General features: G+C 39.7%; 1 protein-coding gene across 1 annotated transcript in view; it reads left to right on the forward strand.

Moving 5' to 3' along the window:
* Positions 1 to 510: 510 nt before the first annotated feature.
* LOC311615044 (general transcription factor II-I repeat domain-containing protein 2A-like) overlaps positions 511 to 23,784 on the forward strand; it is a 147,940-nt gene continuing 124,666 nt past the window's right edge. The window contains exon 1 of the mRNA XM_084870220.1: positions 511 to 556. The gene's annotated coding sequence lies outside the window, so the exon portion shown is untranslated. The remainder of the gene's footprint in view (positions 557 to 23,784) is intronic.

Raw genomic sequence — 23,784 nt, forward strand, 5'->3', positions numbered from 1 at the left:
CTCTTTAGTCAATCTCCTCAGTCTTGCTTTCAATATTCTTCAAGAGATAAAAAAAAATTGTTTCATATGTAACCTGAACACACGAAAATGTCCAAATCATTTTAGAAGGCAGTGAAATGTTATAATAAGCACTACTAGAAAGTTTGCAATGTTCATAAACATTATCTGTGTGTGCTGCATATTTCCTCCTTTGATAGAATCTATCTACGTCAAGAAATGTCACTGGCAATACAGTGGTGCCTCGCATAACGAACGCCTCGCACAGCGAACTTTGGACAGGTTTTTCATGAAACCATCGGCCAAAAAGCAGAAAATGGATGAAGATGTGCAAGATTCGGTAGACTCTTCTTAGTCTGTCTTAAAATTAAAAAAATGTGTGTTTTTTTTAAAAAAATTATGTTTTTAGATGTATCTAAATAAAAATATGTCATCTTAGCATATTTTATGCTACAGAACGAATTATTTTTTTAAACATGTATTGTTATGGGAAAACGCATTTCACATAACGAACTTTTCGCATAACAAACTTGCTCCTGGAACGAATTAAGTTCGTTGTGTGATATATATATATATATATATATATATATATATATATATATATATATGGTTTTATGAATATAGTGCTTTTACCTCCTTGGTTAAGTTTATTCCTAGGTATCTTTTTTATTGTTGTTGTTGCAATGGTAAATGGGTGTTTTTTATTTTCTTTTTCTAGGAGTTAATTATTGGTGTATAGAAATGCCATTGATTTCTGGATGTTAATTTTGTATCATGCTACTTTGCCAAATTCATTTATTAAAGCTAGCAGTGTTTGGTGGAGTCTTTAGGGTATTCTAAGTACAATATCATGTCATCTACGAATAATGAGTTTTACTTCCTACTTTCCAATTTGGATGCCTTTTATATTTTCTTCTTGTCTGATTGCTGTCCTCTGCCAAAGTATTTTTTCTTCCATTGAGATTCTTGATTTTTTTGTGAATTTGCTTCTTGGTGGGTCCCATAAAAATCATATTAACAATCCCATGCACCAAAAGGTCACCGGTTCAATTCCAATCCGTGCCCATATATAGGTTTCAGTACTTATATTCCTGGTCAGGGTGTGAATGGGAAGCAACCAATCACTGTTTCTCTCTGTCATCCATGTTTCTCCATCTCCCTTCTTCTCTCTCTCAAATCAATAAAAACATTTTCTTAAAAGAAGTTCATATTGCTAGTGAGGAAATTGCACTTTCCCTGCTCTCCAGGGACTGTCAGCCACAGAGAGAACATACCCAATTTGCCATCTTTTTCAGCATGTTGCCTGCCACTAGTGAATCGCAAGCCTGAACACAATTCCTCTCAAAGACTGTATTTGCTGCTGCTGAAGTTTTTGGAAACATCAGGCTTGAAAAAAGGTAATTTTACATGAGCTTGTCTGTTATTATCTGAGACCCTACTCTCTTTTTACTCCCTGCACCTGTCTTCAAAATGCAGCCTATTAGATTAGAAGTAGAAGAGGTGAAGTAGAAGAGCCTCTAATAACATTTCCAAACCTATCAGTGGCCCAAAGTCAAGTCACAAGTACTGTGTTACTTACAGATTTGGTTAGAGAATTCATTTTCTTTGTAGTACAGCAGACATCTTTGTAGTACAGGGAAAATGCTTCATCAGTTCAATATTCTAAATGGATATTACTGTAAATTTCCTGTGTGCCCATCTTATAGAGGAGTAAAGATTTCTAAATATCAACTGGTAATCATTTGATGCAAGACTTTGTGAGTAAGAGCTATGGGTACAGCCCTGGGAGTGCTGCTGAATACACACTTAGATTTAATGATATTTTTATGATTATGAGATAAACCAAAAATCCATTTCTAAGCCTGTAACATATTTATAACCATTGGGTAAGTGTGGGTACATCTTCAGAAAATTCAATGGAAACTAAATATAGTGCTGCTCTTTTTTTCATTGTTGATTTTTTCAATTAGCCTGATAACTATCTTTCACTGTTGATTCAGAAAGCTACTCTATAAGCACTTTCCCCATTATTTGGACAGATGGAATTATAGTATTTGTTGATGATGAAACTCACAAAGGAGCACTCAATTTGGCTTTTTTTTCTTCTCCTATTTCTTTGACAGTCCCATATGCCTGAAGGTACTAACATAAGCAGCTGGTCATTTTTTAAAATGACACCTGCATTCACTCTCAGAGAAGATGAGGCTGAACAGGAAGGCAGACAAGGAGAATTATAGAAGGAATGAATTCACTAGAGCTTACCAGTTAAATTCCTTGTAATAATGGTAATTGTGCTTATATAACCCTAATATTTGCCAAATATCAAAGCCAAGAGCAACATTTTCCCTGTTCTTTAGAAAAATGTGTTCTGTTAAAGTAAAAACATACTTCCCCACACTCAGTAATACAGGTTTTTTAAAAAAGCTTGTTCTGTACACTAGCCCTCAGTACTCTTCTCACTGCCATCTCAGCTAGGTTCAAGTCCTGGTCTTCTATTTTCTAGCTTTGTGACTCTGAGGCAAGTCACTTCACCTCTCTGAACTGTTTCCTATCATTAGAATAGAGGAAATTACAGTACCTACTCCACCAGGTTTGCTGTTACACTCAAAATCAACATGATAGAATGGGACATTATAAAGTCCTCTGCAATGCACAGACTCTAAAGACGTTTATAAATGTAATGTGATACTATATTCAGTGTAGTGATAACCTAAGTTCATGTGGTTGCTGGAGAAACTATAAGATCCCAAAGTGCTTCTTAATTAAAAAAGATACTTTTGATTGTATATAGTTTAGCAGGAAGTATACTGTATTATGTTCTGATTTCTTTAAGCATGCCCCTTTCATGAATTTTGTACCTATCAATTAGGCAAAGCATTTGGTTAAACAACCACCCCACTTTCTATTCAGACTAAGAGTTTATTAACTCCTTTGACACAAAGATGAGTGCACCCCCTCATCTAAGTGCCTGTCATATTCTCCCACACATCAAACACCTCCAGTCGACATGCAGATTTCTTTCTGCTTCCCCAGATGAAATCACATTTTTATAAGATGCACAAGAGAGATGGAATAGAATATGTATTTAGCATGACTCCTTTACTACATGCAAACAACCAACTGGCAGCTACTTGGCTGTTGGCCATTCAAATCCTAGAGTCCATCTGGCAATAGCATTGCATTTATTCCTCCAGGGGCTCACATATGTATACTGGATGGCAATTAACTCAAGCCATGGTTAAACAATTTTATTCCAGTTATTTTCCATATAAATATCCCAGCATGAATAACTAATTCATAGCCTATTGTCATTGGTTGTTCATGTGCACGTTGTATATAGACAAGCATTTCACAGAAATGATACCAATTTGTATTTGTATTATATTCTCATGAAGAGAATGTTATTGCCACATGTTATTTTATGTTTCTCCTAACAACGGCCTTGGAGGGAGTAGGCAAGGCATATTCTAACCTCTCTTTTTTCTAAATAATGAGGCTAAGACATAGAAAGTTATTGCATAAGTAATACAACTATTGTAGTTAGTGAGAGGCCCAGGCCTAGAAGTCAGGGTTTCTGACTCCTAGTGTTTTCTCTCTAGATACTGATTTAAATATTTGGTATCACATGGACAAAAAAGATTGGGAATTGTAGTCAATATCGGTGATAAGAGACAGAGGAGCTATAAAACAGCCACATCAGAACTCCCATCTCACTGGACCATCAACATGCAGCACATCCAAGGCAAGTTCTTTGATCTTGTCAATGCAAGCACTGACTGTCCCATTTCATAGAAAAACGTACTCTATGTTAATAGGACCATTCTTTTACATCCACCAAAAATATTGATGTTATCCTAAAACTAACAAGATTTCTTTTTTGTTAAATGTCTTTATTGATTAAGGTATCACATATTTGTCCTCATCCTCCCATTCCCATCCCAAACCCCTCCCCACCTATGCCTCCACCCCCCTGTTATCTGTGACCACTGGTTAGGCTCATATGCATGCACACAAGTCCTTTGGTTGATCTTTCCCCCTTTCTGCTACCCTCCCCTACCTTCCCTCTGAGGTTTGACAGTATGATCGATGCTTCCCTGTCTCCAGGTCTGTTTTTGTTCATCAGTTTATGTTGTTCATTATTTCCCCTAGATGAGTGAGATCATGTGATACAAGAAACACATTTATAAGAATCAAAAATGAGACAAGCAATAATGGTTATGCTGAGAGGCAAATGAATCAGTCTGTAGTGAGTTTCTTTCTGGGCCAACAGTTCTTTTGAAACCCAATTTCAATGTCAAACAGTTCCTTATGTATACATGTCAGCAATGATATTTCAGTTCTGGATGGTGGACAAATAGTGGTAATGCAGGTCTGACCCTCTCTGGTTTGGTCCTGGGCAACCTGCAGCAATGCACAGCTGCTAACTGCTACTATGGCAAGACGTCGTCAGTGTCTTCCATCTCTGAACTGTTTCTCTTCTGTCTTCATGGCTAGAGCAGTCCTGTCAATTCCTCTCTGTTGCAGAAATCCACATGATTTCGGAGTTGTTTTCTGAAAATATACAAACTTATTCCCAACCAAAAGTTAATAAAGGAATATTTTCTATAAATTTGACTTAGGATCCTTTTTCATTTTTTGCCCAAACGATTTTCCTTTGGCATGTTTTGACACCATGTGTGTTTTTCATGGGTGTCTTGCTGCAATGCACAGGCTAATTCCTCCCTTCACATTGGTCATACTCTAAGATCCACTATCAACTCTTCAAATGGCTGTTTCTTTCTCAACTTTACATGAATACCTAAATACTTCTCCTCAGAAAATTCCTGACTAGCCTATCAAGTGAAACTCATTGGCTTCTTTCATGGTACCTGACATAATTTTATAATTATATATTCTTTTGTTCCCTTGTTTATTGGCTGGCTCATTTGTTCAAGTGACTCAAAATGCCAGGAGATAGAGACTATGGCTGTTTTGTTCATCACTGTATACCCAGTGCCTAATATAAACCCTTGCACAAAAATATGTATTGGATTAATTAATGCATGAATGAATGCATGCAGCAATATCCATGCAGGAAGGCAGATGTCTTCACCCAGAGAGATCTAGGTGCATCAGACTCTAAATGTGAGGGCAAAGGTTGAGTCAATAGGTATCAGAGGGCATATCAATAAATACCTGCCTGCTGTATTAGCCACAAAAACTAAAGTAGTCACAAATAATTTCCATTTACATTTTAAAAACTCCTCAATTAAATGCTTACTTGAAAAAAATATACTTAAGTTAACCCAGCATTTCCTTCTCCCCCAGAAACTCAGTTTCTACTGACTCCAATCTGAAATTCACCAGCTAATCCCAACAACATTACTGTGAACTCACCCAATTTCTCAACCTCTTAGCTTCCCTTCAGGAACAAGCAGGAGAAAATTGCATTGCAAAGAGAACAGATCATTCATTAGCAATCATGGCATTAAAAAAACCTCAAAGATAAACAGATCTGTGCTTAAACTGGTTGCATTATTTCAGTTTCACTGGGACTGTATCTCTCATTAGCCCACATATTTCTCATAAAGCTATTTTTCTGTTTTTGTGTAATAAGTATGCATGTAGGACTATGAACTTTTGCACTGGAGAGGAGTTGAAAATAAGTCAGAGTCATGCTATTAAGCCACAAACATTGCAAATCATTTCACACTCTCCAGCCCTACTAATTAATGAAAGTAATTATCCAACAATAAGAGCTTTTTTCCTCTTTGTGTTTGGAACTGATCATAATAGAAAGTCCTCAGGCAAATTAGAAGTCTAGCAATTGCTTTGTTCAAAGTGGTAGAACACAGTAAACTGGGAGGAAGAGAGCACAGGAACAGAGCCAAGGAAAACTGGGGTGATTTAGGCTCACCCAGGAAATTTCTCACCTCAGAAATAGTCAGTTTTCTAGTGTCTCTTCTCATATTTTAAGAGCAAATCAAGAATGATAGCTCTTGTGTGTCCCAGTTGAACCATAGGCTCTTCCTGAACTGAAATAGGTAGAGCTCATTGTTCATGCCAATGAAGGTGATTTTCTTGTCAGAGAAAGACCACTTGCTTTGGTGGCAAATCCCAATAAGGAATCCCAGATGTCATCAATTGCAACTGTAAATCCAAGCTACTGCTATAAGGAGGGATTTAACCAGCCTCCATAGTACCCATCTCATTACAATTGCTCATGGAAGGTTTCATCCCTGGCACATGTATTCCATCCCTTGTTTTCTTCTTTATAATTTTTTCTAAGTAAAATTTACAGAGTAAAATGCACAAATCTTAGGTGTATACCATTTGATAAGTTTTGACAAATGCACACACCAGGTTAACCCATATCCCTATTAAGATATAGAACATTTTAATCATCCCAGAACGTTCCCTCATGCCCCTTTGTAGTAAACACACAGACATCACTCTCAGAGGTATAACTAACCTCATCATGACCTATTTTAGTACTTTATGTAAATGGAAATATATAACATTCTTGTTTATTGCTGAGTAGAATTCCAACACAGTTTGCTTATCCCCTCACCAGCTGATGGACATTTGGGTTATTTCCTATTGAAGGTAAAAATAAATAAATAAATGAATAAATAAATAAAAACATTCTTTCTCAAGTGATTTTATGGAAATAGGCTTCCATTTTATTTCTCTTTGGAAAATGCCTAGAATAGGATTGCTGGGTCATAGGATAGGTGCATGCTTAAATATGAAACTGCCAGACTTTTTCCAAAATGATTGTACCATATTGCATTCCACCAAGAGTGTATAAATATTTCAATTACTTCACATCTTTGCTCATGCATGAAAGTCTCTTTAATTTTAGCCATTCCAGTGAATGGACAGTGCTGTCCCATGGTTTTGATTTGTATTTGGCTAATGCCTAATGAAGTTGAGCATTTTTTTTTCATGTGCTTATAAGCCATCTGTACTTCTGCCATTGAGAAGTATCTGTTCAAATCATTTGCTTATTTTTAATTGGATTATTTTATTTCTAATTTTGGCATTATAAGAGTTATTTTTATATTCTGCATGTATGTCCTTTGTCTTAGTGTTGCAAATATTTTTCTCCCAGTCTGTGACTTACCTATTCATTTTCTGAATCATGTGATTTGGTGAGAGAAAGTTACAAATTTTCATGAAGTTTATCATATTTTTTCTTGTTTGCTATGAACTATGAATCTAATCAATTTTAAGTCATGCTGACTCTGCCTCCATAATTGGTCTTGAGTCTGGTCTTTCTTCTCTCTTTATTTTTACCAATGACCAACTCCATCATCTTTTCTCAAGACTACTGCAAAAGTGCCTTAGAGGTCCAAAATAGAACTCAACGATTCTCAATTCTCCATCTCCAACCCTATCTGTCCTTCCCTTGGTCTTCCCCCACCTCTTTGAAAGTTCTACCATATAATTAGTTACTCAAGCCAAAACCTAAAAGTTATCCAGGACTTATTTCTCTCCCTTACATCCAACTCATCAATAAGTGCTTTTGATTTTACCTCCTACCTATCTTTTAGTTGCATATGCTCTTCTCCATCTCCTCTTCCACAACCTTAGTTCAGGTTACCTTGACTACAGCAGCAGCTCTTAACTAGTCTCTCCAATTCCACTCTTGATCACTCTAATGTTTCCACAGAGACATTAGAGTGACTTTTCAGTTATCTATTACTGCATAGCAAAGCAACCCAATACAAAACATATAGTGGTGTAAAACAACTATTTTCTTGTGGCCATAGAATTCAGGGGTCAGATTTGAGAAGGAGGATTTCACCTGGGAGGCTCCCAAGTTTCCAGAGCAAAGAAGATGAGTTCCAGTGTTCCTAATCAAAGGGACAAGATAGAAACTGCTCCTTACCTTTGAAAACCCAAAGGCTGAACTAATTGAAATTTGAAGGCTCAACTATTTGAAATTTAAAAAATCTAAGTTTGAGGGGCGGAGCTTGAAGATGGCGACCGAACAGACGGACTTGTTCTGACTCCGGTCCCAGAACAGAAAAAAGCAGCGTCTGAGTCGCTCAGAAAAAGTTGATTGGCAGCTGAGGGACAGCGGAAATCTCAAGGAGGATAAGGAAAAGTCCGCTGGACAGGATTTCCTGACTAACCGGCCAGCACTGCGGCTGCCGCCGCGGCTCTACCGGAGCTCCGGGCTTGGAGAGAAGGCTGCGCCATCTTACCAGGAAAGGAAGAGCTTCTCTGAGGCCTGGAAAAACCAACAGCGGCGGAGACCATCAAGTAGCTGAGACAGCCCAATCGGCACAAACACTTGGTTTCAAGGGAGTTCTTCAGTCACCCACGGAAAGGGGAAGAAACACCACATAACCAGACATCCTGAAAAGAGAGGCCATGGGGAGACAAAGAAATAGCCCGCACATGAAAGAAAAGCAGGCATCACCAGAAAAGGAAGTAAAGGAGTCAGAGGCAAGCAGCCTACCAGAGCAAGAATTCAGAATAATGATCATAGGATGGCTAAAAAGAATGGAAGAGAAATTTGACAATAACCAAGAAGAAATGAGGAAGAACCATGAGGAATTGAAGAAGAGCCATGAGGAATTGAAGACGAACCAAGTGGAACTGAAGAAGAACCAAGAAGAAATGAAAAATGACATCACTACCATGAAGAACTCAATAGAAAGCATCAAGAGTAGACTAGATGAAGCAGAGGACCGCATCAGTGAGCTAGAAGACAAGATGGAAAAAAATACCCAACTAGAGCAGCTTCTAGAAAAAAAGATTAAAAAGCAGGAGGAGAGCCTATGGGAGCTTTGGGACAATACAAAACAAAATAATATTCGAATAATTGGGGTTCCTGAAGGAAAGGAAACTGAGGTAGACATGGAAAAAGTATTTCAAGAAATAATGACAGAAAACTTTCCTGAGATAGAGAAGAAAAAACCCACACAAATCCAAGATGCTCGCAGAGTCCCAAGCAAAATAAATCCCAGAAGACAGACACGAAGGCACATTATAATTAAATTGGCTAACAACAACGACAAAGTAAGAATCTTAAAAGCAGCCAGAGAGAGACAAAAAGTGACATACAAAGGAACCCCCATCAGACTAGCAACTGATTTCTCAACAGAAACATATCAGGCCAGAAGGGAATGGGATGAAATATACAAAGTCATGCAAAGGAAGGGTCTGAATCCAAGAATACTGTACCCAGCAAGGCTATCAATCAAAATTGAAGGGGAAATCAGGAGCTTCACAGACAAAAAAAGACTGAAGGAATTTATATCCACCAAACCAGCAATGGAAGAAATGCTAAAGGGTCTACTGTAAAAATAAAGAAATAGGAAGTGAAGAAGGAACACGGTTATAGAATAAAAATGGCGTCAAATGAGTACCTATCAATAATAACCTTAAATGTAAATGGATTAAATGCTCCAATCAAAAGACATAGGGTGTCAGATTGGATAAGAAAACAAGACCCATACATCTGTTGTCTACAAGAAACTCACCTCAGAAAAAAAGATGCACACAGACTGAGGGTGAAGGGATGGAAAAAAAGTTTTCCAGGCAAATGGAAATGAAAAAAAAGCTGGGGTAGCAATACTTATATCTGACAAATTAGATCTCAGAGTGAAGGACATAACAAGAGATAATGAAGGCCACTTCATAATACTAAAGGGAACAATCCAACAAGAATAAATAACCCTGGTAAATATATATGCACCCAATACAGGAGCACCCAAATACATAAAAAAACTGCTGGAGGACATTAAGGGAGAGATTAATAGCAATACAATCATAGTAGGAGATTTTAATACCCCACTGTCACCCTTCAACAAATCATCTAAACAAAAAATCAGCAAAGAAATATCAATCCTAAATGACTCACTAGACCAGATGGAATTAATTGACATCTTCAGAACATTCCACCCCAAAGCCACAGAATATACATTCTTCTCAAGTGCACATGGGACATTCTCAAAGATAGACCACATTTTGGGACATAGGCAAAGTCTCTTCAAATTCAAGAAGATAGAAATCATATCAAGCATCTTCTCAGACCATAATAGCATAAAACTGGAAATTAACTACAATAAAAATAATCCAAAGAAATCAAACACATGGAGACTAAATAGCATGCTATTAAACAAGGACTGGGTTACCAGAGAAATCAAGGAAGAAATTAAAAACATCCTGGAAACAAATGACAATGAAAACATAACAATCCAAAATCTATGGGACACAGCAAAAGCAGTTTTGAGAGGGAAGTTCATATCCTTACAAGCCTATTGCAAAAAACTAGAAAAAAGGCTAACAAGTGATCTAACTCTACAACTCAAAGAGTTAGAAAAAGAGCAACAAGAAAAGCCCAGTGTAAGCAGAAGGAAGGAAATAACAAAAATCAGAGCAGAGATAAACGACATAGAGACCAAAGAAACAATACACAAGATCAACAAAACCAAGAGCTGGTTCTTTGAAAAGATAAACAAGATAGATGGACCTCTAGCCAGGCTAACCAAGAAACAAAGAGAGAGGACCCAAATAAACAAAATCAGAAATGAAAGATGTGAAATAACAACAGACCCCACCGAAATACAATGGATTGTTACTAAATACTACGAACAACTCTATTCCAACAAACTGAACAACCTGGAGGAAATGGACGTATTCCTAGAAAAATACAAACTTCCAAAACTCAATCAGGAAGAATCTAAAAATCTCAATAAACCAGTGACTTGGGAAGAAATTGAAACAGTCATCAAAAAGCTTCCAGCAAACAAAAGCCCAGGGCCAGATGGCTTCACAGGAGAGTTTTACCAAACATTCAAGGAAGAACTAAAACCTATCCTCCTCAGACTATTTCAAAAAATCAAGAGGAAGGAACACTTCCAAACTCCTTCTATGAAGCCAGCATCACCCTAATACCTAAACCAGATAAAGACAACTCAATGAAAGAGAATTACAGGCCAATATCCCTCATGAACAAAGATGCCAAAATCCTCAACAAAATTCTAGCAAATCGACTCCAGAAGAACATCACAAAGATCGTACACCATGACCAAGTAGGATTTATTCCAGGAATGCAAGGATGGTACAATATCCGCAAATCAATAAACGTGATACATCACATTAACAAATTGAAAGATAAAAATCATATAGTCATATCAATTGATGCAGAAAAAACATTTGATAAAATCCAACACCCTTTCCTGATAAAAACTCTTATCAAGGTGGGAGTACAAGGATCATACCTCAACATAATAAAAGCTATTTATGATAAACCCACAGCCAACATTATATTCAATGGGCAAAAACTAAAACCATTCCCTCTACGAACAGGAACAAGACAGGGATGCCCACTCTCGCCACTCCTGTTTGACATAGTACTGGAAGTACTAGCCATTGCAATTAGACAAGAGGAGGAAATAAAAGGCATCCAAATTGGAAAAGAAGAAGTAAAGTTATAGTTATTTGCAGATGACATGATATTGTACATAAAAAACCCAAAAGACTCCATTAAAAAACTAATTGACTTAATAAATGAATTTGGCAATGTAGCAGGATACAAAATTAATGCCAAAAAATCCATGGCATTTCTATACACCAACAGTAAAACTACAGAAACAGAGGCTAAAAAAGCAATTCCATTTACCATTGCACCAAAAAAATTAAGATACCTAGGAATAAATTTAACTAAGGAAGTAAAGGACCTATTTGCGGAAAACTACACGACACTGAAAAAAGAGATAGAGGAAGATGTAAGGAGATGGAAGAACATACCATGTTCATGGATTGGTAGAATCAACATCATCAAAATGTCCATACTTCCTAAAGCAATCTATAGGTTCAATGCACTCCCCATTAAAATACCAACAACATACTTCACTGACCTAGAAAGAACTCTCCAAAAGTTCATTTGGAACAATAAAAGACCCCGAATAGCCACAGCAATCCTGAGAAAGAAGAGTAAAGTAGGAGGGATCTCAATACCAGACTTCAAACTATATTACAAAGCCACGGTTCTCAAAACAGCCTGGTACTGGCACAAGAACAGACATATAGATCAATGGAATAGAATCGAGAACCCAGATATCAACCCAAATCACTATGCTCAATTAATATTTGACAAAGGAGGCACGAATATACAATGGAGTCAAGACAGTCTCTTCAATAAATGGTGTTGGGAAAATTGGACAGACACATGCAAAAGAATGAAACTAGATCACCAACTTACACCATATACAAAAATATACTCAAAATGGATGCAGGACTTAAACATCAGACAGGAAACCATAAAAATACTAGAAGCAGCCACAGGCAGCAAAATCTCAGATGTATGCCAAAAGAACTTCTTCACTGATACTGCCCCTAGAGCAATGGAAGCTAAAGAGAAAATAAACAAATGGGACTACATCAAAATAAAAAGCTTTTTTACGGCAAAAGAAACCATCAACAAAACAACAAGAACGCCTATGGTGTGGGAGAATATATTTGCAAATAATACCACTGATAAAGGTTTAATCTCCAACATTTACAGACAACTGATACAACTAAATAAAAGGAAGATGGATGATCCAATTAAAAAATGGGCAATGGACCTAAATAGAATATTTTCAAAAGAAGACAGAAGGAAGGCCAAAAGGCATATGAAAACATGCTCAAAGTCACTAATTGTCTGAGAGGTGCAAATCAAAACAATCATGCGGTACCATCTCACACCTGTCAGAATGGCCAACATCAACAAATCAACAAACGACAAGTGTTGGCGAGGTTGTGGAGAAAAAGGAACCCTCGTGCACTGCTGGTGGGAATGCAGACTGGTGCAACCACTGTGGAGAACAGTGTGGAGTTTCCTCAAAAAACTGAAAATGGAACTCCCATTTGACCCAGTAATCCCACTCCTAGGAATATATCCCAAGAAACTAGAAACACCAATCAGAAAGGATATATGCACCCCTATGCTCATAGTAGCACAATCTACAATAGCCAGAATTTGGAAACAGCCTAGGTGCCCGTCAGCAGATGATTGGATCCAAAAACCATGGTACATCTACACAATGGAATACTATGCTGCCATAAAAAAGAAGGAATTCTCATCATTTGCAGCAACCTGGATGGAATTGGAGAACATCATGCTGAGTGAAATAAGCCAGTCAGTGAAAGAGAAACACCACATGACCTCACTCATTTGTGGATGATAAAGAACATTATAAATTGATGAACCAAGAGATAGATATAGAGACAGTAAAACAACAGGCAGACTATCAAATTACAGTGGGGAGGGGAGGAAGATCTGGGGGAGATAATATTATAGATCAACCGAAGGACTTGTGTACATCCATATAAGTACAACCAATGGACATAAAACTCTGGGGAGGAGGGTATGTACGGGAGGGAGGGAGGGGGGCAAAAAAAATCAATAAAATATATTTAAAAATAAATAAAATAAAATAAAAAAAATAAAAAATAAATAAAAAACACAATGGGTCAGGCACTTCTTTGCTCCTTGATGTCCAGGAACTCAGCTGAGAAGAGAATTGAGCATCTGTGGGCTGAAGTCATCTGAAGGCTTCTTCATTTATCTGGCCCCTGCCTGAGATGGCTTAAAAGCTGAGTTCAGCTGGCTCTGTCAATCAGAATGACTTTATGTGTTCTTTCCATGTGGCTTGGACTTCCTCATAGCTTGGTAGCCTCAGGAAAGTCAGATTTCAGTTTCCAAAAATGAATGTTCAAATTAATACAATAGAAGCTGAATGGCCTTGTATGTCTAAACATGAAGTCACATACTATCACTTTTCTTGTAATGTATAAGTCAAAGTAGTCCTTTTACCCAGATTTGGCAGAAAATTACATACCCAGTCTCTCAACAGAATATGTTAGTTTAAAGCTATGTTTAAAAACAATCACAGTGACCATTCTAAACCATAAATAAGATCATGACATTGCCTGATGAAGGCTTCCAATTGTCCTAGGAGTGACTCTCAAATTAGGGATACCTCCCTCTAGAGGGTTCCTCAGGGTCACTGGGGAGTAGTCCAATCTTCCAGGAGTTTGTGTTCTGTAGAGTTATAAGCTCATTCAACTAGTTTATTCTTTTTTATGGACACTCTTCCACCAAGTGCATACAGGGCCAATTAGCTTATATGGTACCTTGCAGGCCTGGTCCCTCCCAACTGCCCTCCTCTGCAGGCTTGGTCACTCACAACTGCCCTTCTCTGCTGGCCCGGTCACCCCTAACTGCCCTCCTCTGAAGACCTGGTCCTCCCCAACTGCCCTCCCCTGCAGGCCTGGTCCTCACAACTTCCCTCCCCTGCTGGCCTGATAGCCCACAAATGGCCTCCCCTGATAGCCCACAAATGGCCTCCCCTCCCCATCTTGTGGAGGCCATCCTGTGTCCATATAGGGGTGTCCATCTTTGACCACATGGGGCAGCCATTTTGTGTGTTGGTGTGATGGTCAGTTTGCATATTACCCTTTTGTTAGATAGGATATAATACTAGAGACCCGGTGCATTAAATTTGTGCACTTGCGGGCATCCCTCAGCCCAGCCTCTGCTCTCTTGAAGTCCAGGAGCCCTTGGGGGATGTCTAACTGCCAGCTTAGGCCCATTCCTTCTGGGGAGCAGGCCTAAGCCAGCAGTCAGACATCCTTAGCACTGCTATAGAGGCAGAGTGCTACTGCTGCTGCACTCACCAGCCATGAGCCCAGCTCAGGTCTTCTGGTTAAGCAGCACTTCCCCTATGGGAGCGCACTGACCACCAGGGGGCAGCTTCTGCATTGAGCGTCTGCCCCCTGGTGATAAGTGTGTGTCATAGTGACTGGTTGTTCCACCATTTTGTGGATTTACATATTAACCTTTTATTATATAGGACTAGAGGCCCAGTGCACAAAATTTGTGCATAGTGGGGGTCCTCTCAGCCAAGCCTGCACCCTCTCAAATCCAGGACCCTTTGAGGAATGTCCGACTGCCAGCAATTGGACAGCCCTCTCCCAATCCTGGACCGCTGGCTCCTAATTGCTCACCTGCCTGCCCACCTGCCTGGTCACCCCTAACTGCTCGCCCCTACCAGCTGATCACCCCTCACTGCCTCTGCGTGCTGACCAGGTCACCTCCAACTGCCCCCTCCTTGCCAGCCTGGTCACTCCTAATCCCCCCCACCACCACCTCGTCAGCCTGGTCACCTCCAACTGCCCCCTCTGCCCACCTGGTCACCCCTAACTGCCCCCCCCCCGTGCTGGTCTGGTTGTCCCCAACTGCTCCCCGCTCTGCCAGCCTGGTTGCCCCATGTAGTCTGCTTGTTTAGTTATTTGATCATCCCTCACTAACCCCACTGCCAGCCTGGTCATAGGCAGCCATCTTGTGAGGGTGTGAGGGTTAATTTGCATATTACCTCTTTATTATATAGGATGGGAGGGACTGACAGAGGTCAGAGGGGAAGGGGATAACATAGACAAAAGTGTGGTGATGGCAAGAGGAGGGGGGACTGGGTGGAGGAGGGTAAAGGGGGATAAATGGAAGACATCTATAATAGTGTCAACAATAGAATAAAAACAACAATGATATACCACTATGTTACATACCTATTGGGGGACGGGGGAGAATTACATTATGAACTATGTATTTACTACTTTGATGAAATTTAAAATATTGAAAAGAAAAATTTTGTCCAGAAAGGAGTGTTAATGAAATGTTTTAGGGTTTTTTTGTTGTTTGTTTGTTTGTTTGTTTGTTTGTTTTTATGGTAAAGCTAAGGAAGCTTCAGAGCCCCTGTGAGGGCTGGATTTGTTCTGGGGGAGAGAGCAAGCAAGTTTCCACCAGCAGCATTTTGGATAACCTGCCTGAAATGATTTAAAAGAGAGACAGATTCCCCAAGCCTACAGTTATTTGTAATTTATTTTTTTATTCTAAATAAAACCATTTTTGAACCTTATTTTTTTTAAAATCCCACCCACCCCCCCTCAAAAAAAAAATTAGTCCTTCAGGTTCAATAAATTTTAGGCCTCACAAAACCTGTGTTAGTCCCTGAGGTTTTGGGTCTTCGAAAGAGTTCGGATTCATTCATTATATGTATTTGCTCCTTTTAATTCTTGTTCTAGAAGGAGAGTGAAGAGAGTTTTTTGCTCAGTAATTTTTATAATAAGAATTGTATTGGAACCTGCTACTTCTTTAAGCCCTTTGAAGATGGGAACAGAGCTGTATTGTGTTTCTATAATACAGGCACAAAATACAACTTTTATAAATATTTGTTGAAGAAACAGATAAATTTCAGTACCATCAGGCATTACTTTTCCTTCTGCTCCATCTCTTTATTGAGACTTTTGTGCAAAGCATAAGTCTGAGGGGATGAGTAGCTAAAGCGGAATAAGGTTGTTTTTTCCAAACCCTAGATCCCATACTTTGATTTTACATAATAGATGCATTTCTGAATGACATTTTGAATTGGGAATATTAGATTTTGTTAATATCAACTCCCTTTACTCATAGAGGTTATTTTTAATTATGTTTAAACATTTCATACTATGAGGTGCAAAATATTTCGCTTATTTCAAAATATTTTTCTTTGCACATTCTTTCTTTAGTAAAGTGAATTATCAAGATAGTAAGTCTATTTGGGTGGGGGGGGGTCTGCTTAAAATGGGGCACATCAGTACTAAATTTGGCTCTAACAATGACTAATTTGGACACTATGTGTGGAGTTAGATGGCTGTTGGACATAACTATTTCTTTTTATCACTTTGCACCCACAGCAACTGCTTCAACCAGAGGCAGTGTCTTGACCCATTATGACCTCTTTGTCATGGTGTCTGCGGGGCATCTACTGCATGAGGCCTGGGCAATCAGCCAGGCATTGATCTTCCCAAGATGGCAGCAACTTGGAGGAAGGCATATCAGGGGCAGAGTCCCATTGGCAGAGGTGGAGCAGGGAGGCACACAGGGAGAGCTTAAACATCTATAGGACTGGTTATTGGTGTGAATGTGTAGCTTTTATCAGGGCAATCTGTAATTCTGATCACACTTGCACTGGCAGCTTCCCTCCTCCTCTCCTCTCCTCCCATGCCAGTGGGTTGATAGCTGAGAGGAGCTGCAGCTGCTGGTGAGGCTAGATGCAGGCTCATGAAAGTGAGGACCTGAGGCGCGGGTCCCCTTTGGGGCACTGGGATGGCCCGTGTGAGGGGCCTCTGGCAGTTTGAAAGCTGGGCACACCCCCGATCATGGCACAGGTCCCCTCTTGGACACTGGGCTAACCTTTTCAAGGGGCTACCTGCAGTTTGAAGGCAGGCCATGCCCCCAATCATAGCAGGGGTCCCCTTATGGTGACCACTCATTTGGTCGTTTTGGTCATGATGCATCTTGGCCTTTTATTATATAGGATAATCATTAAATGACTAAAATAATTTATTTCTCACAATGTAATAAGCTCTATGCTAAATCTTGGCCTCTAGTCTATACTAATAAAAGCCTATGTAGTTCGTGGGCCCTTGCGCAATGCCCTCATGTCATCACAAGATGGCTGCCACAAGATGGCTTCCACAAGATGGCCACCACAAGATGGCTGGCAGGGGAGTGCAGCTGTGGGTGATTAGGCCAGCAAAGGAGGGCAGTTGGGGGCAACCATGCCTTCAGGGGAGGGCAGTGGGAGCAAAATCAGGCCAGCAGGGGAGCGCAGTTGGTGACAATCAGGTCAGCAGGGAAGGGAAGTTGGGGGAGACCAGGCCTGCAGGGTAGGGCAGTTGGGGTGACCAAGGGAAGTTGGGGGAGACCAGGCCAGCAGGGGAGCAATTAGGCATCAATCAAGCTGGCAGGGGAGTGGTTAGGGGGTGGTCAGGCTGGCAATCAGGAAGGCAGGCAGGTGAACAGTTGGGAGCCAGCAGTCCTGTATTGTGAGAGGAATGTCCAACTGCTGGTTTAGGCCCTATCCCTGCCTAAACCAGCAGTTGGGCATCCCCCGAGAGGTCCCAGATTGGAGAGGGTGCAGGCCGGGCTAAGGGACACCCCCCTCCCATGAAGGAATTTCATGCACCAGACCTCTTAGTACTATATAATAAAAGCCTAATATGCTAAGTGTCCAGTCCTGTCAGCCATTTAACCAATCAAAGTGTAATATGCTAATGATATGCTAAGGCCACTCAACCACTCGCTATGATGTGCACTGACCACTAGGGGGCAGATGCTCCAATTGGTAGGTTAGCTTGCTGCTGAGGTCCAGCTAATCAGAACTGAGAGAGACGGGCCAGACATGCCCTGGAGCCCTCCCTTGGTCCCTCCCTGGCTGGCCAACCTCCCATGTCCCTCCTGGGCTTCAATGGTACGCCAGTGGGGGTCCCTTGGTTTGCCCTGCACCCTCTAGCAATCCAGGACTCCTCAGTGGATGTCAGAAAGCCAGTTTCAGCCCGATCCCACAGGCCAGGCCAAGGGACCCCAGTGGTGCATGAATTCGTACACTGGGCCTCTAGTATGTATATAAGTTCTTTGGTTAATCTCTTCCCTTCCCCCACCACCACCCTCCCCTCTGAGATCTGTCAATCTTTTCATGTAGCCATACCTATGGACTTATTTTGTTGTCCGTTTGTTTTGTTCACTAGATTCCACAAATAAGCAAGATTTGTGATACTTGTCCTTCTCTGTCTAGAGATATGCATGATTATTTTCCTTAGCATAATAATATCCAGATCCATTCATGTTGTCTCAAAGGGTAAAAGAGCCTTCTTTTTTGCAGCTGCATAGTATCCCATTGGGAAAATGGGCCACCTTTTGTATCCACTCATTTACTGACGTGCACTTGGGCTGTTTTAAACAACCAAGAACTTCCGAGTTCTTAGAGATCAAGTTCAGCCCTTGGTCCTCACCCCATGCTCATTACTAGGGGCACATTCATTCTCCTGCAGTCCAAATCTAGCAATGTGGTCTAATTATCCCTTGCCAAACCCATCCAGACTATAAGCTGTCAGTGTAAACAATGCTTTCTGAGTGAAGTTGGGGTTAACTTTGTGCCCCTTTTCAGCTGTCCTGCCTAGTATCTGGCTTTCTGGATTACCTTGGTCTAATCCCTTGTTCTATCTTTGCCACCTAGGCTTTCTGCCTCCTTGCAATCCACCCTCACTCCATGCCCTAACCCATCTATCACTCTTAAAACTTATATAGGCTCAGTATGATATCATTGCAATACTCACTGCAACAGTTGTAGGGGAAAATCTGTGTGCAGTCTTTGCATCACTCAAGATTCAGGGACAAGACACAATAGCAGTCTTTTTTTTCTCTTTGCCTTCTTCACTTTCCTTTTCAATTGCAGACACCATGCTGATTATGCCACTCTAATAAGGCCCTGATCAATGCAAATGAGTTATTTTATGATCCCTTAAGCTGTATTCTTGTTATTATTACACCTCACAGAATCACATTAGCTTTCACAAAACAAACCAGCATTGATTTGCTGACTCACTCTATGGTCTCCAATGACGTCCAATCTTTCCATTATGTTTGCTTCTCCAGGAACGAAAAGAATTGATTTCCTCTCCAGCCCACCATAAGAAGTTCCTGTTCACTTGCCACTCCCAGTCTCCCCACCCCGACTCTCAATACTAAAATTGGAGGAGTGTGGAAAGCAACAAAACCCTGAGGTCTATTTGTTAAACCCTTGAACAACAATAAAACAAAGGCATCACAAGAAGAAAGCTAACGGCTTTTTCCTACTTTCCTCCAGACCTCTCCAATTTTTGTTTTTAAAAAATTGGATAGCTAAAAATACAGTTTCTTTTATAGGCTATAAATTTATACAGTGGGGTAGTTAAAAGGTAAAGTTATAGAATCAGGAGATCTGGATTTAAAATCCAGCTCCAAAACTTCCTAGTGATCCTGAACAAATCCCTTTGCCTAAGACCTCAGTTTTACCACTTGCAGAATGGGAGTAATTATAATACAGTCGGTAATGCTATAATATTATATATGTAAAAATCACTGTTCTAGGAGGGGGGCTAGGAGCTGGGTGGAGGTGGGCAAAGGGAGGAAATGGGAGACATCTGCAATAGTGTCAACAATAAAATAATTACTTTTTTAAAAAATCTGAAAAAAATGAACGATGCAAATTGTGTATAAAAGCCAAAAGACTGATGGGAAAATAAGTTTAGAGGTACAACACTCAAAACCTTCAGCAACAACACAATAAAAAAGATAGGAACCTAATAAAACAGCATCCAGTTTTAGATGTATTAAATGGTTAAGTAATATATAAATACTATAACAAATGTGACACTTTCACAAGAACTGAACTTTGTTTGTGGCAGTGTCTGTTGGAAAACTTGCACCTTGCAAGTTCTTGCATAGTGATGGAAAGATGCTGATCTGAAATTAGAAAGTTATAGTAGCAGATATGGACAGGTGTACATATCACACATGGTGAACTGACAAAGCTGGTGGATGTGCTACTAGTAAGCATGGTGTGTGCATGAAGTTCATATGTACACACATTTTGTGTACTCCTATGTGACTTATTTCAGCTGAGTGCAGTTTCTTGTGTTCATGTAGGGTTTCTAGTGGAAGAAATCACACATAAGCAAACACGAAATTCATGTTATGCTAAAATCGTTCCCTAATATATAAATCACATTGGAAACAATCACATTTTTCAAAACAAGAGTTATAGCAGAACTGACTGTACCAATCTCCTGTGCTTGGGAAAATTACATTAAATAATACCTTTAGCAAAAGGCCTGGCACATAGCAAACTTCCAACAGGTGATAGCTACAGTTATCAAAAGCAGCAGTAATAGCTCAACCCTAGGGGACCTTATAGTTCCTGCAGATGGAACCTGGAACCGCCTTGATGTGGGTCTTCCTTTACACATCTGGTAAGAGGAAATGGAAACCCAATAAAGCTCAGCTCTGTTCCCACAACCTACCTGCTAACCAAGTGCCTGTGACATTTGGTTCTAAGGTATCTTATGGCTCTAGAGCACCAGACAGTGGCTAGGCAATGCAGAATCTAAAGAATAGCCAAGGCCTAAAAGAGTGTCCTCTCTGATGATCAGTGAGAAGAGTGAAGCATGAGGAGGTTGGGATAAGCTGGCTGAATGGTCTCTAATAGGGAGACATTGTTAGTTCTGGAGCAGACCAGAAACAGGATAGAGCCACTATTTAGAGCAAATGTCAGCAAACTTTTTCTATAAAAGATAAGATAGTAAGTTTCTAGGCTTTGCAGGTCATAGGATCTCTGTTATACTGAATCAAATTTATTATTGTAGCATGAAAGCAGCCATAATTTTTTATTGTAGCATGAATGCACATGGCTGTATTCTACAATAGTAAAACTTTATTTACAAAAACAGGCAGTAAGCAATATTTTGTGTTTAGGCCATAGTTTTCCAAACTCTACTTTAGAAAAAATCCAACTTAATATATAATTGGTGCCACAAATGCAAGCTACATAGGTAACTTTAAAATTTTCTAGAAGCCACATTTTAAAAAATCAAAAGAAAGAGGTGTAATTAGTTTTAATACTATGTTTTATTTAACCTAATATATACAAAACATTCTCATTTCAACAATAAACAAAACAATTATTAATAAAATATTTTACATTTTTATCATACAAAGTCTTTAAGATTTGGTTTAGGTTGAATTATGTCCCCATAACACATTTTGGAGTCTTAACCCCCCAATACCCTTGAATGTGACCTTATGTGAAAATCAGGTCTCCACAAATTATCACATTAAGGTGGGGTTATTAAGGTAGGCTCTAATTCAATATGCCTGTTATTCTTATGAAAAGAGAAATTTTGGACACAGAGACAGATCACACACAAAGAGAGAATGGCATGTAAAGACAAAGGTAGAGATTTTGGTGATGTAGCAGAAGACAAGAAATGCCAAAGATCACCAACAAACCACCAGAAGCTAGGGATGAGGCATGGAACAGATTCTCATCCCTAGCAATAGAACCAACCTGCTGACACCTTGATCTCAGACTTCTACCCTCCATACTGTAAGGAAATAAATTTCTGTTTCTTAAGCCACTCAATTTGTGGTACTTAGTTATAGCAGTCCTAAAAAATTAATATAAAACCTAAGTCTTTGTATTTTACATTTACAGCACAATTCAATTCATACTAATCACATTCTGAGTGAACAACAGTCATCCATGGTTAGTGGCCACCACATGGGTACTGCAACTTGAAAGAGAGCAACTTGGTACCCCAAAATGAATTGATTGTTTTAGGTAGAGAAAGGATTCAGGGATACAGGGAGCATGAGAATTACATGTAAGAAAATAACTTTTTAAAAAACCTTTACCTCCCTTAAAAATGTAATAAATGAACCCTAACTGGTTTGGCTGAGTGGATAGAGCATTAGCCTGTGGACTTAAGGGTCTTAGGTTTGATTCTCTTCGATGTTTCTATCTCTCTCCCTTCCACTCTGTAAGAAAAAATAAATAATAAATAAATAAATAAAAATAAAAAAAATTAATGAAATATATTTTTTTAAATGTAATAAATGAGACATTGTTTACTTTCAACAATTTGGAGCCCGCGGAAACTGATCACAGCATGTGCAAGGAGTGCTCCGTGTTCTTTTTTTTTTATTTAATATATATAATGTTTTTATTGACTTCAGAGAGCAAGGGAGAGGGAGAGATAGAAACATCAATGATGTTTGTTGCCTCCTGCACGCCCCCTACTGGGGGTCAAGCCCACAACCCATGCATGTGCCCTTGACCAGAATCGAACCCAGGACCTTTCAGTCTGCAGGCTGACATGCTATCCACTGAGCCAAACCGGCTAGGGCGCTCCATGTTCTTTACTTTTGACCAAAGTAATTTCATTACAGAACTCTGTTTTTCCTTCCATGGTGTGTGATCATTTTTGTCTCCTGCCTGATTTCCTCTTAACTCAGTATGTGACATTTTCCCTTCAAGTAATTTGGCAGTTTCATCATTTTATTGATCTTATATTTCCCATTAACTGTATTCATGCATTCAATATATCTTCTGAAATGACAGGAAAATTGTAACAAAAAGACTCATTCTATTTTTGATATTTGACTGCTGACAGCTTTTGAGCTCCTTTACCCTTTTTCCCTTTTGCCCCCCATCTAGCAAACCAATAAGAAAGCTTGGGCACTATCTCCCTTGGTGCTGGTGAGGAAGTTCAAACCAAGAACATCCACAACACATGTGCAGGAATGCTCACCCAGCCCCATCTTCTTTTTTTTTAAATATATTTTATTGATTTTTCACAGAGAAGAAGGGAAAGGGATAGAGAGCTAGAAACATCGATGAGAGAGATACATCGACCAGCTGCCTCCTGCACACCTCCCACCGGGGATGTGCCCACAACCAATGTACATGCCCTTGACCAGAATTGAACCTGGGACCTTTCAGTCCACAGACCGGCACTCTATCCACTGAGCCAAACAGGTTTCGGCGTAGCCCCATCTTCTAACCACAATAAAATTCAGAGTCACTCACCCCTCCTTCACTCAACCTAAATTGTAAATTGACAAAGTTGAAAGCTTGCCCTACTCTTCCTGAAAGCCTCATGATATGAATAATAAAATTTTTCACATACTCTTCATGCATGTGTGACATCATCAGCCTCAAGATTCAAACCAATTTTGAGTGGACTAGGAACCATGATCCTGCCCTTCACATAGAAACCTCAAGACAATTGGTGCAGTGAGCACCAATAGTCTAAGAGATGACCACTACCTCCAGGAGTTCTTGTTTCTACTGCTTTCAGCTTACTCATTCTCTCCAAAGTCTGCTGGTAAGTACTTTATATACTTTGACATACTGCCTCTTCCTGCTGCCTACTGTACTGCTACCT

This window comes from Pipistrellus hanaki (assembly GCF_964339955.1).
Source record: "Pipistrellus hanaki genome assembly, chromosome: X".
Lineage (NCBI taxonomy): Eukaryota > Metazoa > Chordata > Mammalia > Chiroptera > Vespertilionidae > Pipistrellus > Pipistrellus hanaki.